Here is a 17841-nt window from a genome sequence, read left to right as displayed (position 1 = left end):
ATCACCCTGAAATATGAATAAGAACGACAGGTAGATAGGCTCATAGATTTAGACACGTACCCAATTGAACAATTACTATTTTGGGACAGTTTAATATATAAGGGAAAAATGCTAAAGGAAATTGAATACATGTAGATTGAGTGAGAAGTAGAGTTAGAAGTGAATTCCTACTGTCATGTCTCCTGTAGACTGAAATGTCTTTGTATGTGACTAATGTGCATATGAAGTATCACAGACATTGGATGCAATTCAAATGAAATTTAAAAATCAGTTGTCTTAATTCATTCATTCAATTAAAAATTATGTATGTGCCACATGCCAAACAGGATGCTGGGTATATAGCAGTGAGCAAAGAAGGGCATTGAGTACATACTTTATGGCCTGTTTATAGAAATGGGAGAGTGCTTAATGAGTTGTCCTAAACTTCATTACCCAGACCTTTTATCCTTAATGAGATGGACAACAAGAAAACATTAAATGTACTTTTATCACAGGGAAGGCAGAATCAATTTATACTGTACAAAAAGGAGTATATCAACTGTGCGCAAAATGCATGTATGGGAGAGAAATTCAAGAATTTGAAAGGTTGAGAAATTGTTGCTGAACTAATAGAGTTAGGAGGATAAAGAAGTGAATTTGGGTGGTGACAATGAGAATGTGGGGGGAAAAAGGATCAGAAGACTATTAGATCTTTGCCAGAAGAACTGTCAAAATGTGGGAACAATTAGAGACAAAGAACAAAAGAGAAAGGAAAGATTCCAAAATGATGAGAAGCTTTTAGCTAAGGAAGTTCACACTGTAGAGAATGATTTCCTACATCTAGACATACATGACCTAAATCACTCTGGGAATCACAGAAGACCATGAAATTGGCACATTCATTAAGTTTTCCTCAAAGTAGCAATAAGTCATGTCAGAATGTTCACAGCTCTTTTGGCACTGGGGTCAAGAATGGTTCTTAGACTTCAGTGTTACTTATCTTACATTCATCAGTAAGATCTTTAATGTTAGCATATGCTGCATTAGTGCTAACAGTTTGTTTTACAGTTGGCAGAGATACTCTTCATCTCACCAAAAAAAGAGGTAAGTGTTGGAGGAAGAAAAACATTTGCAAATGACCCTTTATTTATTCTTAAGAATATGGGATTCACCTCCTTTCACAGATAAGAACGTCTCTTTGTCTGAAAACACTAGCCACCAAGGATTTCAAATTTAAGTTCAGAGAGTAAAGAATAAGGATAAAGGGTAAATAACATTGGATCAGAAGAAAACTTTTTTCTAGTCCTCTTCTGCCACTTGTTAGCTGTGTGGTCTAGGATAAAAAAGGCAACCCATGTAGTTAAACACATACACACAAAGCTGGGAACTTGGGTGATGTTCATTCATTCATTCATTTGGCAAGGTTTTTGAACATCCCCCGTGTTAGGCCCTGGGCTAGGTGCTGGAGATATTGAATTGGAGCTCACAAAACTGGGGAAGACAGAAAAGAAAACATGAGGTAATAATGGGGAAACACAAGACACACAGAAATGTTGGGACTGTTACCAGAGAAGACAGGAAAGTTCACCTTAGCTACAGAGACTTCACAAAGGAAATAAAATCTGAACTCAGTCTCAAGAGTTCGGTAGGAGTTTGCCAATTGTACCTGCTGAGGAATTGTACCAGAAGGAAGAACTGACTGGTAACCAGGAAACTGAAACCCCTTGGATTGATATTTAAATGTTGTATTTTGAAAATAGTCTTGTAAATCTAAAACTCAAAACTATTTTTTTCCAGAGAGTAATACAGTCTTTTGAGAAGAGATTAAGAGGGTTAAGAGCATTTGAAGAAATTACCTTCTTTAGGAGAAATTATTGAGATTTTCTGAAAGCCTCAAAAAGAGTTGAGCAAAATTCTCATTCCCGCATTGATATATGAGCAACATAGATAAGGGACTTTTTAAAGTAGTGACTTACTAATTCAATAATTTTACTAAGTGCCTCAGTACTTACAAATTTTTCAATGTGTTTCATTAGTGTTTGCTCTACTGAAAAGGGCTTAATGGCCTTAAATGTGATTGTAACCCATTCCAAACTCTGAAATCTGTTCTACAACTAATTGTTGTGATGTGCTTTGAAATGCATTGCTTTTTTGTATATATGTCATTTTTCACAAAAAAGGAAAAAAAGTCCATTGTGATGATAAATATATATATATATTCCTTCTAGCTTCAAGTGTTCTGGAAAAATCTGAGATAATGGAATGGTAGCCCATGACAAACTCTGGGATCTGTTCTGTAACTAATTGTTGAAGAGTGCTTTGAAAATTGTTGTTTTTTTTCTTTCTTTGCTTTGTATATATATTATATTATACAATAAAAAGTTAATATTCAAAGTTTTAAGTTTTTACTTCTAGCTGCTCTAAGGTGGTACTGGAGACTAAAAAAAATATCAGTACTTATTACCCTAAAACCTGCCCATTTTTTAATACTATGAAACTATTAGGATTGTTGTAGTTTGGGATTATTTTGGGCTAATAGGCCATCTTCTCTTGCTTTTGTCTAGTAATAAACTCTTTCTCTTCTTGAAACCCCAATGTCTCAGAAATTGGTCATTCAGTACATTTGGCAGAGAACTCATTGCCTTTTTCCAGTAATAAATCTGGCCCCTTGGATCTCAGAACCTTATATTCCGAATCCTTTCATCACCCTGACTATTTGGAAAAAATATATTAAGGTAAAAGTCTTAATAAAGCTAAGTTTGAATAATTATTGAGCCAGTTACTTCCTAACAGGTGTTCTTAGATAAATTATTTAGTCTCTCTAAGTCCCTAATTCCTTATTTAATAGAAGTAATAATAATTATTCCATAAGAGTATTATATGGATTAAATAAGATAATGTAAAGTACTTGGCACAAAGTAGAAACTCAAAAAATTGTAGTAAAATTTTGTCTCTTTCAAGACTATTGTATTACTTCATTCCAATATAGAGATTATTTAGTGCAAATCTTACTATGGTATTCTAATATATTGCTCCCAAATGGGACCTTAAGAAATGCATATTATCACCCATATGTCAAAGAAAGGAACAACAAAACATATTTTGGAAGGTTATAGTTGGAGGATACATAGCAAAAACTGCTGTTTTTTAGATCTGCTATGAATCCTCATGTGTAGGTAAATGGAATTATGGAATGGAATCAAGTAATTACCATTTGAAAAGACAAATTCTTATTGCTCTGATTCTCTCAATCATAAGAATTAAACACTGATAAAAATAAATTAGGAAATTCCTAGATGCTCATACAATTGAACAGAATCCTTTATTAGTGAGCAGCTAGAAGTAAAAGCTATTTTTTAAAATTGTGGAATTATAATCCATGCCAAACTCTGAAATCTGTTCTACAACTAATTGCTGTGATGTGCTTTGAAACTCATTGCTTTTTTTGTATATATGTCATTTTTCACAAAAAAGAAAAGAAAAAGTCCATTGTGACGATAAATATATATATATATATATATATTCCTTCTAGTTTCAAGTATTCTGGAAAAATATGAGATGATGGAATGGTAGCCCATGACAAACTCTTGGATCTGTTCTGTAACTAATTGTTGAAGAGTGCTTTGAAAATTATTGTTTTTTTCTTTCTTTGCTTTGTATATATATTATATTATACAATAAAAAAGCTAATATTCATGATTGGTTATATCACATCTTTATGAGATAATCGAATCAAATGAGTCTAACCTACTGTATTGAATCAGGATTAAAGGAAACGGCTGCCTCCACAAGATTGGATCAGGATTAAAACATGGCTTTTCTAGGGTACATGATAAAAAATAATACTTTCAAACCAGCACAGAGGTTGAACTTAAATGTTTGGAAATGGATAGAGGTAAAGGTAGCTTGTTATTGGGGTTATAAATAATAGTGCTGAATTATAGGTAAATTTGGTTAAAAAGCTTTGTTTAGAATGATGTATGTCACCAGAAGGAAAACTAGAGGTCAAAATATGGGATTATATAACACAGTGAACTTTGAGTTGGACATTGCTTAAAATTAACACCACAAATATAAAAAAGTTATTTCATGAAATTTATATGACAATATATTTCAAGTATAATATATGACACTTGTACAAAAAGTTAATAATGGATTGATATATGGGGGTAAAGATACCTATTGCAAGCTATGGACTATAGTTCACAGTAACACCTTAATTCCTTTCATCAACAGTAACAAATGTACCAAACCAATATTAGGGGTCAATAATGAGGGGGAGGATAAGGAGTATAGGGTATTTGGGATTTTCTTTTTTTATGTCAATTTGTTATTTTTCTTTTTGGAGTAATGAAAATGTTCTAAAATTATGATTATACAACTAAGTGATGATATTGTGAGACTCTGTATACTTTGGGAGGATTATGTGGTATGTGAATATATCTCAATAAAATTTGCAGTTAAAATTTTTTTTAATTTTTTTAAAATTTAAAAAGATTGGAAGGTTTTAGGCTAATGTGTACAAGGGTTCCAGATAATGTAATTATAAGGGATCTAATTATTGAGCCTGCACAGGTTGAGTACATGCTTATCCACAGAACATTTGTAAGAAAATGGTGGCCTAATATGATGATGGATGTTAAAACCCAGTTCCTGGGGAGCTCGGGTCAGGGCAGCAACATGATCAAAGAACACACCAGGCACAGAACCAGTCATAAGTTTTATTAGGATTTACAAACAGGAAAGTCAGGGCAGAGGAGTTTTAATGCTTTACAAGATAAGGGGGTTATGATGCCATCTGTACAATCTTTCCTCCCTGAGGAAATCCGTGGACCTTTAACTTCCATCCCGCTCATGTAGGCAGCTTCATGCAGCAACTTACTCTCCATATGGAGGGGGAGCCCAGACTCTAGGTCTCCACAATAGGGCCTGATTTTTAGTATTATAATGAGGTGTAGGTGATGTATAAGTTAAAGTCTAAGCTACGGTGCACATCAGGCAGGCCCATTTTGGTTGGATCCAGCTTCAGTTGTCAAGAAAACTTTGGACTTGGGGTGGATTAGTTCTGAATTGCCCCAAGACCCTTCATTAATAAACATTATTATAAAATCACGTCTTTAGTGATCATAAGACTCTCAAGTCGAAAAACCGGATAAAATGGGAAAAAGAGAGGGTTAGTCACAAGGTTTTTACAATCACAAGGGTACAAGATAAAGGCTACACAATCATTAGCAAAGGTAAAGGAAGCTAGAATACAGTTCAGAGATTTTAGGTATTTTCCTCTGTCTACTGTGATAAACTGGAAAGTGAAAAGGAATCTACATGATACTTTAGTAATCATAATCATCCCTTAAATCTTAACTTCTTGGTTAAAAGAATCAAATTCTGGTTTTATAATTTAGTAATTGCTTAACCTTGGAATATCGGTTAACTCTCCAAACCTCCCTAGTAAGATGGGAACAATAACAACCACTACATAATTAGGTGATTATGAGGATAAAATAAATGATGCAGGTAAAGCAACTACTGGTGGTTTCTTAGCATATGACAGTGTTCAGAGAATGTTAACTACTTAATCTCTCTATCATCCTTTCTGCTGCCATCATGTATTGAGCACCAACTAGGTCAAACGCTGGACCAGGAACATGGTATTTCATCTACTCCTTTCAACAACCTCATAGGGGTTAAAACACATTTTATAGATGAGTAAATGGAGACTCACAGAGATGTAATAACTCACCAAAACCTCTGAGCAGTGTGTAGAAAGTCAGTATTTTAATTCAACTCTGACTCCAGCAGGATCCGAGACTGCCTCTCGGGATCATCATTGCAGGGTCTACATTTGAACGATAATGATTTAATGGCGATTACATGTACCATAGTATACAAGGCAAATCTCCTTCCACATGCTTTCTACTTCCGATATTCATTTTTGGGCTAATCAGAAATCCTCAATGTAAGTATAGCTAGTCCAGCACCTTGAATAACTCCATATCACAATTTCATATCAAATTTTTAAACATAACCCCTCTTCTTATATTGTGTCTTGAAAGCATGTTGTCAATATCTGTATGCTGAGGGTTTTTTCCCAGATTTTTTCTGGCAGATATTATTTTCATTGCCTTTTCAAGAGCATAATGTTGTAGACATCAAAGTTCTCAAGAGGCATTAAAATAAGTTGACCAACCACCCCTATTTACCCAGGACAGAGGTTGCCCAGCATGTGGAAGTTCCAGCGCTAAAATCAGACAAGCTAGGACAAGCTGGCCACGCCTACATTAAAGTGACTCCTCCCCAAAGCAGATTACCTGGTGAAAAGGAGTGCTAGCCTTACACAGATTTGCAGGATTCTCCCAATTATTGCTTACACATGTTATCCAGCCAATCAAGTCAAATGTTATTAACTTGCATTCCACTAGGTTTTATAAAGAAGTACATAAAACAAGAATTGAAACAAAAAAAAGAAATTTTTAAGACATATTTTAAACTTTTCATTCAAACCACAAGATAAATTTTGCAGAGACCCTCTCCTAATCCTATTGCTCCCCTGGAATACTGGTGTTTTGCATGTACCAATCATTTCAGGACCCAGTAAATAAGCCTCCTTCCACTACCAAGGAGGCATAGAGATTTAAGAGAATGGTCTTATTCATTTAATCCCCAAATAACCTAACAATATTATATGTAACCACATAAATGCATGCGTATACATGTATCCATATGTGTGTGGGCACTATGTAGGGGAACTAACATTTAGGGAGGATCACTAAACTACCCAGGATCACAATTAGACAAGGGGAATGGCAGAACTCTGCTCAAACCCCTAAGTCCATTCTCTTAAATCTCTCTATATATAAAACATATATGAAACCCTAATTACTCACTTTTATAAACCAGCGTATCAGAGAAATTAAATTCAAACTTAAGAACAGAGTCTAATTAGAAGCAAAGGAGAGCACAGTGTTAATGTACAGCATATACTCAAGGATGGTGGACCCTGAATTAAAAAGTTGCCTGGAGGAATTGAGTTTTGAGTGAGACTTGAAGACCTAAGAGCAAAGAGGAGGAGACAGGATGAGAAAATGCATTTAACGGTATAAATAATTCATTTGGTCAGCAACTATTGAATGAACAGCTACTATGTGCCAGAATAGTTCTCATAGTTCTAAGACTTTCACTGTCTTCAAATCATGTAGTTTGCACTAGGGAGTAGGTTATTCATGGCAAGTAGATTAGGTGTGTTGAGTTCCAGAAAAATGTAAGTGGAAAGGAAAAGGATGGTGTGGATGAATAGAAACCTTGAATTCAGGATTGAGGAATTTGTGTGTTAAGTTTATTAGATCCTAGAAAGTCACTATAGATTCCTGAATGACTATCAAGTGATCAAATTGGCTATGTTAGTTCTGTTGCTCTGTGTGAGACGATATAGATCACAAGCAATAACTCTAAATTGTCATGGGTGTAAAGGGTCCTATTGTTGAAGAGTAGCACATTCATAATGACTGTGGAAATGGAAAAGATATTGAAAAAAAAAACCCTCCCTAGACTGACTTTGAGCAGGACTTAGGTATATATTCGGATATTACCCTTCCATAAAAAAAATACCATAAAACACCTGTGTTTGGTAATAAAATCAACCACGCCTCCTTTACATCAAGAGTTAATCTACATTCATAAATATTTAATAAGACTTCTATCACAGCCTGGTAAATGGAAATGAATAAATCCACCTCTCTGAAGACCTAGAGATAAGTAATTCCACAAAATATCTCTAGTATATCTATTATATCACCTTTGCAATGCTGTAATAGAACCAATACTAACACTTTGTACTTATGAACTGCCTCACACAGAAAGTCTCAACTGTTTTATGGACCATAAATCCTCCCAACACCCTTCATGAGATAAAGAATAATTACTCTCTCCAATTAGCAGGTAAAGTAAATGGGAAACAAGCACAGCTGAACGACTTGTCCAAGGCCACTAAGGAAAGACGAAGTTCACTTGTTCTGGAGACCTAATTAAGCAGGGCTGATCCCCCACAAAATAGTGAGGTAGATAGTACTATATAAATTACCTTTTCTACTTCCATTTTCTTTCTCTACCATCTCTTGGCAACCCACCTTAGCTTCCCTTAGGTGTTAGTTGATACCAGTTGATAATGTTTAAGGTGTTAACCTTCCCAGGGATATCTACATTTTATTAGGGGGCTGTTGAAGTCTGGCTGAATTTCAAGAACCAAACAAAGGAGCTCTTTGGATTGCTGATGGAGAGATTGCTGCTTTCTTATAACTGCTGAGAGGGGGCAGATACCTCTGTACTCTGGCACCCTAGAGATCATCACCAGAGAGATGATCTGTGCATACTGATTAATGTAGTAGGAGAAGACGAGAGAATCTCTGCATACTGAGAGAGAAACTTCTTCTCCTACTACATCAATCAGTATGCGGAGATTTTGCATTATTTCATGGACAGAAATCAGGACCCAGTCTGGTTCTATTGGAGCCGTCTCAGTATTAGGCAGTTGAGTTCCTGAAAATATTCTGAAGCTCTGTTCTCTGTGCCCACATATTGTGGGTGACTTGTTTCCTGACATTTGCTGAGAATGCAATCTACACACTGCCACCAGATGGGATTTCTTTTACCTACCAGGACAGGCATTTCCTGTGGCATTTCCAAGGATATAAGTGACTTTTGAAATCTCTTCCTACCTGAGAAAAGGGAAATGAAATGATTTTAAACCAACAGAAAAGCACTCGATTTCCCACTGCCCTTTGCTGAGATCTGTACCCAATTTCCTTACTTAATTTCCATTGGTCAAACTATTACATATGATTCAAGAGGAATGTGGAAACTAGGAACTCAAGGCTGAGGTTTGCTTATGCTCACTTGCTATCCTTTATGACATGCATCGCTGTACTATACAAGTGCTGAATGCAGAGAGAAAATATTTTTAATGCTTTTTTTTTCCATCTTTTCATCACTGGGAGAGAAGTGGTACCAACTCCTCCCATCTAACAGGGCAACAAATTTCTGCTATCAACTTAAAATTCCTCTGCAAAACTTCTGTCAAGGTTGTTGAGAGACAATAGAGTATGCTTAGGTGAAAAAGGAAGCGTTTCTCTTTTCATCTTGCCACCATCTCAGGTGACCGAATTAGAGTATCACTTGTGCCTCCATGTTCTTCATTCAGCCACTTTCCTGAAGGGTATTTTCTGTAGGAATTTATTTACAGCTCTAGACAAAGAACTCTCCTAGGTGCTATATATAATTCTTGTCCTTAAGAAGTTTGCATTCTAGAGGCATATATGTCCTCAAATGCCATTTGGGATTATCATTTAACATCTCATATGTTTATGTTTACAAATCAAAATGGACTGGAGTCATCCAAGAAGGCTTCATGAAAGAAGTGACATCTGAAGTTTGCTGACTTAGGAGGATTAACATTTTAGTTTGGTTGTATCTTGTATACTAGGAAATTTACACCAGAATGTTTTAAAGCAGGAACAACCACACAGTACTGCAACAGATTTGTGTGTGGGGCGGGGGGGAGGTTATTCCTTGTCAATCCTCAGAATTCAATAATATATATAGAACTAGCTCGAAAAGGTAATAAGTTTCTTTTTAATTATTTACACTCCATTCGAAATACGTAATTCAATAAAAATGTATTGCATACTTATACAGATATGGGGATCACAAATATGGGAAAAAGCAGACTTTTGTCTTGCCAACCTCAGGATCGCTCAGTTTCCATTCAATTTTAATTCCTGTCCAGTCAAATCCTACTCAGCTCACACAGTACTATCCAGACGCTCTGGGTCTGTTTACAGCTCAGCAATAGTTACCAGGATCGACAACATGGATACTTGAAATATTTATATAGCGTTTATGCAATCACTTTTCATTGCCCAGTAAAAGAACTGATTTGCAGGGCCTGGGCCCTTGCCAGAGTTACCTAGATCTTAATTTTATAAGGTAAGATTTTAGCCCAGAGTTCAGAAATTGAACAACAAGGTAGAGGAGGTGTTGGTAAGTGATCATTTGTGGTAAAAAAAAAAAAAAAAAAATGCTGTTTGCTTTTACCTGGGCAGATATCCAGGGGCAGTTTAAAATGACTTCCTTCAAGGAAGAAATGCCAGAAAAACACCTGGAAACCCCTGAAGCAAAAGTAAAGAATAAAATTAGTCCCCAGCAGTGATATTTATCATCTCTACACCCCATCCATCCACAGTTTAAAAGCATTCATCTCCATACCTAAGCAACTTTTATTGATCCTGTTAAAGTTTTATATTGGTAACAATGGGTCATCTGAGTAGCTACACCTGGGAATTTGCAGGGGTGAAAAGGCGGGCACTTCCAACTATGCTAAATGGATGGGTGCCTGGGTTGCTGAGGTGACACACGACTCAATAAAGTGCCCTTCAGCTCCAGAGACTGGGGTAGGGGTAGGGTAGGGATGGGGGTACGGGGGTGGTCAGGAACCGCTTTAGTCCAGAGCCTACAATCTCCTGGACTGCATTTAGGGGTAGGGTTGGTGGGAAGGTGGAGGCAGAGAAGAGGAAGAAGGGAGAAGATGGGAGAAGTGAAAAGAAGGGGACTGAGCCAGAGAGCAGAAAAAAGGAGGAAGTGGAAAGCAGGAGCCATGTGCGTTGCAGCCTTGCCAGCTCATCCTTAGTTAAGGGGGCTTGCCAGCATGACCGCCTGGGAGAAAAATACTATGGAAATACTACGTACATTGGAATATGTAGGTCACAATTGCTAGGACATGAAATAATGTCTAAAGTGTTATGCTTTTAGAAACTCCATTTAGTAAACAGCCACCAAAGAAGTGAGGTGGAAAAAGAGAGATGAATTTTAAGTTTATAACAAATAACAAATTTCCCCAAAAGACAAGACTCAGATTCAATAAACTGCTGTGTACAAAAATGACTTATAGGCTCAAAAGAGAAAAATCTGCTGGTATAAAAGAAGGCCTTTAGGAAACCATAGGAATTTAAGCACAAATTATAGAAGAAGGACCACCTGAACAGCCTACAGGAAGAAACTGATTAGGGCACAGGGTTGATTGAGTTCCACAGGGTAGGTCTATAGACAGCACAGACTGCACATGGAAAACAATACAAACAGCACCTGATGAAGCTCACCAAACAAATCCCAAGGAATAAATGAACAGCCAACGGAAGGAGAACCTTCAAAGTGGGCTTGCAAAATCTCTCATGCTTTGATTCAAGCATGACACAAAGCTGTCTTAAGAAGAAGTAAAATCTGTTTATTTTTGGGGGGTGGGGGTAAATGGGAGGGGGATGGAGGAGAGTCAGTTCTCATCTCATAGCACCATTATCAATAGAAATTTTCAGTAAAAGTGACATTGAGCAATACAAGGGAAAATGTGGCTAATCATGTTGATTAGTTATAAAAATTTAGTGTCCATGTTGTTCTATGATAATTATGGAACAGAATATGAAGTAAAATAAAAAGGGATCCATTCCTCCTTATCATATCATTTTTAAATTTTTTAAATTAATGGAAAAAGGCAAGATACTGTGTGAGCTTAAAGATATAATCAGCACACGAAAGTATTTGCAGCCGTAGGCATAGAACAAGGGAGACTGGGAAGATATATCCCAAAATGCTAATTTTGGTTTTGTTTGGGTCCTGTGACTATGGGTGATGCAAAAATATATAAAACAAAGTTTCTGCCCTCAAGGAGCTGACTAATTCTAATTCCTTATTACATTCGTTTAGTCATCTTTAATTTTCATGTCATTAACACTTTAAGGCATGTTTTGGTCGAAAAGCAGCTGAAATGAATTTTAAAAAAGAAAATGAGCAGAAGCAAAAATAAATGTTTATTTTGTGCTATAGGGATATGAACATTCTTTTAAAGTCTATACAGTTACATAGGAAAGCAAAAAAATTGGCATGAGATACTGTAACACACCTCAACTGATTTGATTCAGTTCAGCAACTATTTGTAAAGCATGCAAGGATGTGCAAGGGAATTTAGGCAAGTCATATGGGGGTAAAAGATAAAGAGTGTCCCTGCCTTCAAGGTCCTTGCATCAAATCAGAGGTAAGATCAATATAGGAACACCTGCCCCACCCCCCAACTCCAAGTTTACGCTATGTATTCTTGTCTGATTTTCCTATTTAGGACATTGAATGGAACCATAACCTTTGGGCAAAACTCACTGATTGACTGATTGATTATTCTCAATGTAAATCATCAAACAAGTAGGAGATGGTCAGCCATTGGTCAGGGCTCAGCAAGCAGGCTCTAGGTAGGGACTTTGCAATTGCTCTTCCTATTGTCTGGAACAGTTTTCTTCCAGACTTTCTAATGACTGTCTTTTGCATCATGCAGCTCTCAGTTCAGATGTCATGTCCTCAGGTAGGCTCTGCCTCACACTCCTAGAATACTGTCTTCTCTGCGCCACAACACACACACACCATTCTCGTTCCCATCACCTTGTTTATATGATCTTCATGGCTCTTTTCTTGAAATTCTTATTTCTTTTTTTTTGGCGGGGGGGGTAACTAATGTCCATTTCTCTTGGAACATTAATTTCATTAGTTTATGGATTATATAGATCATTTTAAAGGCTGTATCCCCAGCCTCAAGAATAGTAAATGGCTCATAATATACATTCATTGAATATTTGTAAATAAATGAGGGAGGAAACACCTGCATCAGCCTCTCTGGGTCTCCCTGTTCACACCTAGGCTTCATAGAAAGACAAACAACCACTTTGTTCCCAGTTGCATCTCCAGATCCAAGAAGAATTTCTGGTATATAGTGGATGTTCAGTAAAAAAAAAAAATATATATATATATATATATATATAGGCAAAAATGATGGCAGGACAGGGGCCAGGATGAAAATGACCCAAAAAGCAGAAAACTGAGAGCAAAAATGTTGTATAAACCAAATTGTGTACTTGTGAGTTGATTTCTGTGTGTTGATTTCTATGAGCCTTTAGTAACTCATTATTCACAAACTCCAGACTTCTCAACTACGTGGCAAAAATTAAGTTAGAGCTGTGTGACCAAGCTTAGGCCAGAATAAGTAAGAAAGGAGTAGCAGAATCCCACAGAACATCACAGTAGAAGAAATAGCCAGAGAGAGGCTAGGCAGATGGAAAACATTTGGGGAAGAAGAATCAGAGAAGAGCTCCAGCCACTCCCTCCTAAGGGATGTTCTTCCATCACTGCCAGCCTGAAGGGGCAGCATTTCATTTTAGTAGAGAAGCAGCCATTTCCTTATAAAAGTAAACCAACACAACCCAAGATAGACTCTTTAAGGTGCTATAAGAGAGGTTCTAAAGGTTATGAAGATTTAAAAGACTAAGTGCTCATATTCCATTGGATTGATTAGGAATCACTTCATAGAGAAGGTAGCATTTTGAAATAGATCTTGAAGAGGACAAATCAGGCAATGAAAAATAGCAAATGAAGGAAAATGGAAAGGAATAGTCTAGTAGAGATGGAGCATGTGTCATACATGGGAAAGAAGAGGTAAATGCCAGAAAATTAGGCTGAGGCCAAATTGTAGCAGGCTTTGAGTGCCAAACTGAGATTTTGTTCTTTTTTAAAATTAATTGGTAAAGAACAGCTGTTTATTAACTTTTTGAGAAGACTTACTACTGGATTGGGAGAACAAATCTAGTGGCAATATTTAGATAATTAAATGACTCCCAATACCCCCATGATCTTAGATAATCCCCTCCATCTTTAGTGTGGTGGGGGGGGGAGCCATGGATTTGATGGCATATTAGTCCTCTGATAAGCTTATGTTATATGGCCCCTTTAACTTTAAAAGAGAAATTATCCTTGGTGGGCCTGACCTCATCAGACAAGCCCTGTAAAGGGATGGGGCTTTTTCTGGAGAAAGAGATTGGAAGCACAAGGGGGAGTCAACATGCAAGAAATCCTCTTTTTCTGGTTTAAGGCTGTAGGCGCCACATGGCAGACCTAGCAGGTGGACTCCTAGGAACTTATCTCAGTCCTACAGCTAAGGAACTGGATCCCACCGACAGCCGGAATGAGATTGGAAGCAGTTTCTTCTCCATAGCGTTCAGACAAGAACACTGCCTAGCCAGTAGTGATCCCGAGCAGAGAACCTGCTGAGCTCATTCAAACTTATGACACTACCGATCTATAAGATGATAAATGGATGTTGTTCAAAATCTCTACGTTTGTGGTTATTCAATGCTAGAAATTAAATTCTGTGAGTATGAGGAAGAACTGGAAGACATTTTGGAGACTCTTAGAGTAGTCTAGACTAGAAGGAATTAGTAAGTAAATTAAAGAGGTTGCAATATGAATAAAGAAGACAGGAGAGATATCGTATAACACTTAGTAATGGTTTAGATATGGTGGTCAGAGTGTAAAGATGAATGAGAATCTGAGATGTGGAACTCGGATGGCCGAAAGGATGGTGGCGCCATCGACAGAAGCATGGAAACCAAGAATATGTTTGGAGATGATCAGTTTCATTGTAAATGTGCAGACTTTATGATATCCACAAGTTTACCAAAAATGGGGAAAAGAGGAAAATATGGTAGAGAAGTTAAGGTTAGGAATGTCATTTTTGGAGTCTATGATACTAAATAAAAGTGCATAGCTAAAGTGAATCAACTGAGAATATCATTAGAGAGACAGATTGGCCAGAAGTTGTGAGATCATAAAAGGAAGGTCTCTCCCACCTCTAGGGGGATGATATTCTCCCTCTTCTTGGAGTATCCTATCAGAAATTCTCCGGGGAAGCTGTCCACTGAAATATCTCCTCCATGCAGCCCTCCCTAGCTTACTGGACCAGGTAAAATTATCCCAACATTTATTAAGTGGTAATACCCCTATTTCCCCAGCAGACTAAGTTTTGGGAGGGCAGGGATCATTTCATTTCATCTTTGTATTCCCAACACCAAATTAAGTGTTAGGATCATAACAGATACTAAATATCTGTTGAGTGAATGAAACAAAGAAGTAATCAAAAAGATAGGCGGTGAACCAGAATAATGTCATATACATAAGATAAAAAAAGGAAGAGGTTTCAGGAGAGGGTGGTAAGCCATGTCAAACACTTAAAGATAGATAAAGACAAAGAAGGAAAAAAGCTGTTAGTTTGGTGATTGAAAATGTAGTGTCTAATACAAAAACAGTTTCTACTGTTAAGAAATGAAATGAAGTGACTATAGGTAGTGGAGAAGTGAAATGTTTAGTGTAGACTCTTTTTAAAGAGGTTTGGAGGTCAAAGGAAAGTGATAGGATGATGGCTTGTGAATTAGTTGGATAAGGAAAAGAGTTTTGACATTTGTTTTTGGTTTTAGAATGGAGAAGAACTAAACAAGTTTGTAGTCAGAATAGAAAATGACTAATAAAAATAGATCCATAGAATCTCAAAGTTTGAAGAGTCATTGTAGAGGACTTTGGTAGTATATCCCCAATTTCCATTGCTCTTTTTGCCTTGATAATTGAACCCAGGTTCTATTCGTGGCAGCAATGTGCCTGCCCAAGGCAGGATACCTGATTTCCTAGCCTCTTCTGCAGGTAGAATATGGCCAGGACAAGATTTTGGCCAATGAGATGTAGAGGTATTTTCCAGGGCTCTGAGAGAGCTTTCTCTTTTTCTGATGAAAGGTGGAAATATGGTTCGTGCCTCTTTTCTCCTCCTTTCTTCCTTGAACAGGGACTTGATTACTGGAATTGCAGTGGTGATCGGGTGACCCTGAGACAGCAAGAATGAAGGAAATGCCAGAAGGCTCACAGAAACATGGCACTGACTTTGTAAAGCCACTGAACAAATGCCAACAGCTCCTTACCCGCAAGCATCTTACAATAGGAGGCAAAATAAACCCCTTTATTTTTAAGCCCTTATGAGTAATATTTTTTTTTCATTTATAGCCAAGTAAGCTCCCAACTAATGTGCTTAAATGTTTCTAATCAATCTTTTAATATTGGAATCAGCTCTACAATTTCCTCCAAGTTGTTATTCACCTTAGGTTATATACATCCAGAGGCATTCCGTAGTTATTGAAATTGTTCAAACCACTTTGGAGAGCTTTGCCCATTAGAAAACCTCTTCTCATAACTTTTCTAGGTTCCCTGTTTTCTCCTTGATCTAACACCCAAGATCCTTCATAAACTCATCCTATCATTTCATCTCTATTTCCCCTGTTCTCTGTATGCACTCTGTTCAAATTCAGTCTTTGTCCTAGCAGGTACTGCCTTATTAACATGCCAAGCCTATTCTTACCTATGGAACTTACCTTTCACTGCATCCTTTCCTGAATTACAAGTCCTGTATGTTTTACTTACTTAAAATCCTACTCATTTTTTCAAGGCTAGAAATCTTTTCCAGGAAATCTTCCCTGGCCAGTCCATCTCTCATTCATTTTCTTGCAACTGCCAAAGCAAATTATTATATAATCTACAAAACATGGTTGAACACTATAGTAATACTTCTCCCATTACTTCTTAATTGTTCTATGAATTCTTCAATTCGCTGACTAGAAGTAAACTCCTCCAAATCTGAGATGAATTCTCCCCACGTATTTCCCCCACAGGCTCTAGTACAGCTTTATATACGTTTCAGTAGTAATTGTTGATGGGAAGCTTTTACAAGATAAACGTAGATGTGATTAAGAGCACTAATAAAAACATGAATTAAACACATACACATGCACACGTCTTTTGTTATCAAAAGCTCAACTCCATAGAAATCTACTGAAATTCCAAATTTGTATTTGCTGTTTTTTTTTCAATTATAGAAATCTCCTTCTTTAGCTCTTTTTGCATTTAAGGAAACAGACTTACAAAAGTACTCTGGTTCTGTAGTTGGTTTTAGCAGTAACATAAAACAGGAAAGCCTTATTATAAAAAAATACACCTTTTAATTAATTAATCTGACTCAACTGAGAAATCAGATACAAGGCACTTGGAGCAGCACATTCAGCTCTCAAGACAATCTTTCTGAATAGCTGCAAATTCCCCAAACATCAAGGGAGTCAGATGCTCAGCCAGAACTATGAATTCTTGTGATTTATTCCCTCTGGGGGGAGACATCTAAAGATGGCAGCAAATCCTGAAACAATATAATCTATCTTGTCCTGGTATCCCATGGCCTTTGGTAAAAGAAACACTGTGGGGCTCCCTTGAAATATCACAAGGTGGCATCTTCAGGTGTTCTGATGAGGGAACTGTTTGCTTCCCATTCAACTCAAATTTTCCTAGAGGTCAGTTGGAGGGTCCAGCGAGTCTAATATGTACTTGTCATTGGTACAACTCTTCCAGTGCTGGTTTCATCATTCACTCCATCTTCCCGGGTCAGTTGCAAATAAGCCATTTTAGGTCTAGGATTTGGCCCCTGTAAGTGGTCTCTGGTGTGCTGGCTTTCATTTGAACTTTCTGTTCTATTATTGCAATGACAGCTGAGAGTCCCTGCTAGCTATTATTCTATCTGCTCAGCATTTCTTACTTTATTTTTCAGAATACAGTGACTGGTTACTAAATTAAAAAGATGAATATGCCTTGGACAAAAAACAGTGATTCTAAAAGCTGACTCTTTTCATGCATCTGAAAAATGCTAGGTACTAAGTCAGTCCCTTGACATGGATTAACCAATTGTTCTTTACAACAACCCTGTGAGACAGGAACTATTATTGTATATTATGGTTCAAATGATAAAATGGAGGCATAGAAAACGAAAGATATATACGGCTAGGAAAAGGTGAAGGCAGGCATTGAACACATGCAGTCTATTGCAGCAATTGCATCATAGTCTCCTACAAATGAGTTAGATTGAGTATAGAGTATCAAATGTTGTAAAAAAGATATGCGCTAGGGTTAAGGAAGTCTCAG

Source organism: Tamandua tetradactyla, chromosome 24, assembly GCF_023851605.1.
Source record: "Tamandua tetradactyla isolate mTamTet1 chromosome 24, mTamTet1.pri, whole genome shotgun sequence".
Classification (NCBI taxonomy): domain Eukaryota; kingdom Metazoa; phylum Chordata; class Mammalia; order Pilosa; family Myrmecophagidae; genus Tamandua; species Tamandua tetradactyla.
Note: the sequence above shows the minus strand (reverse complement) of the source record.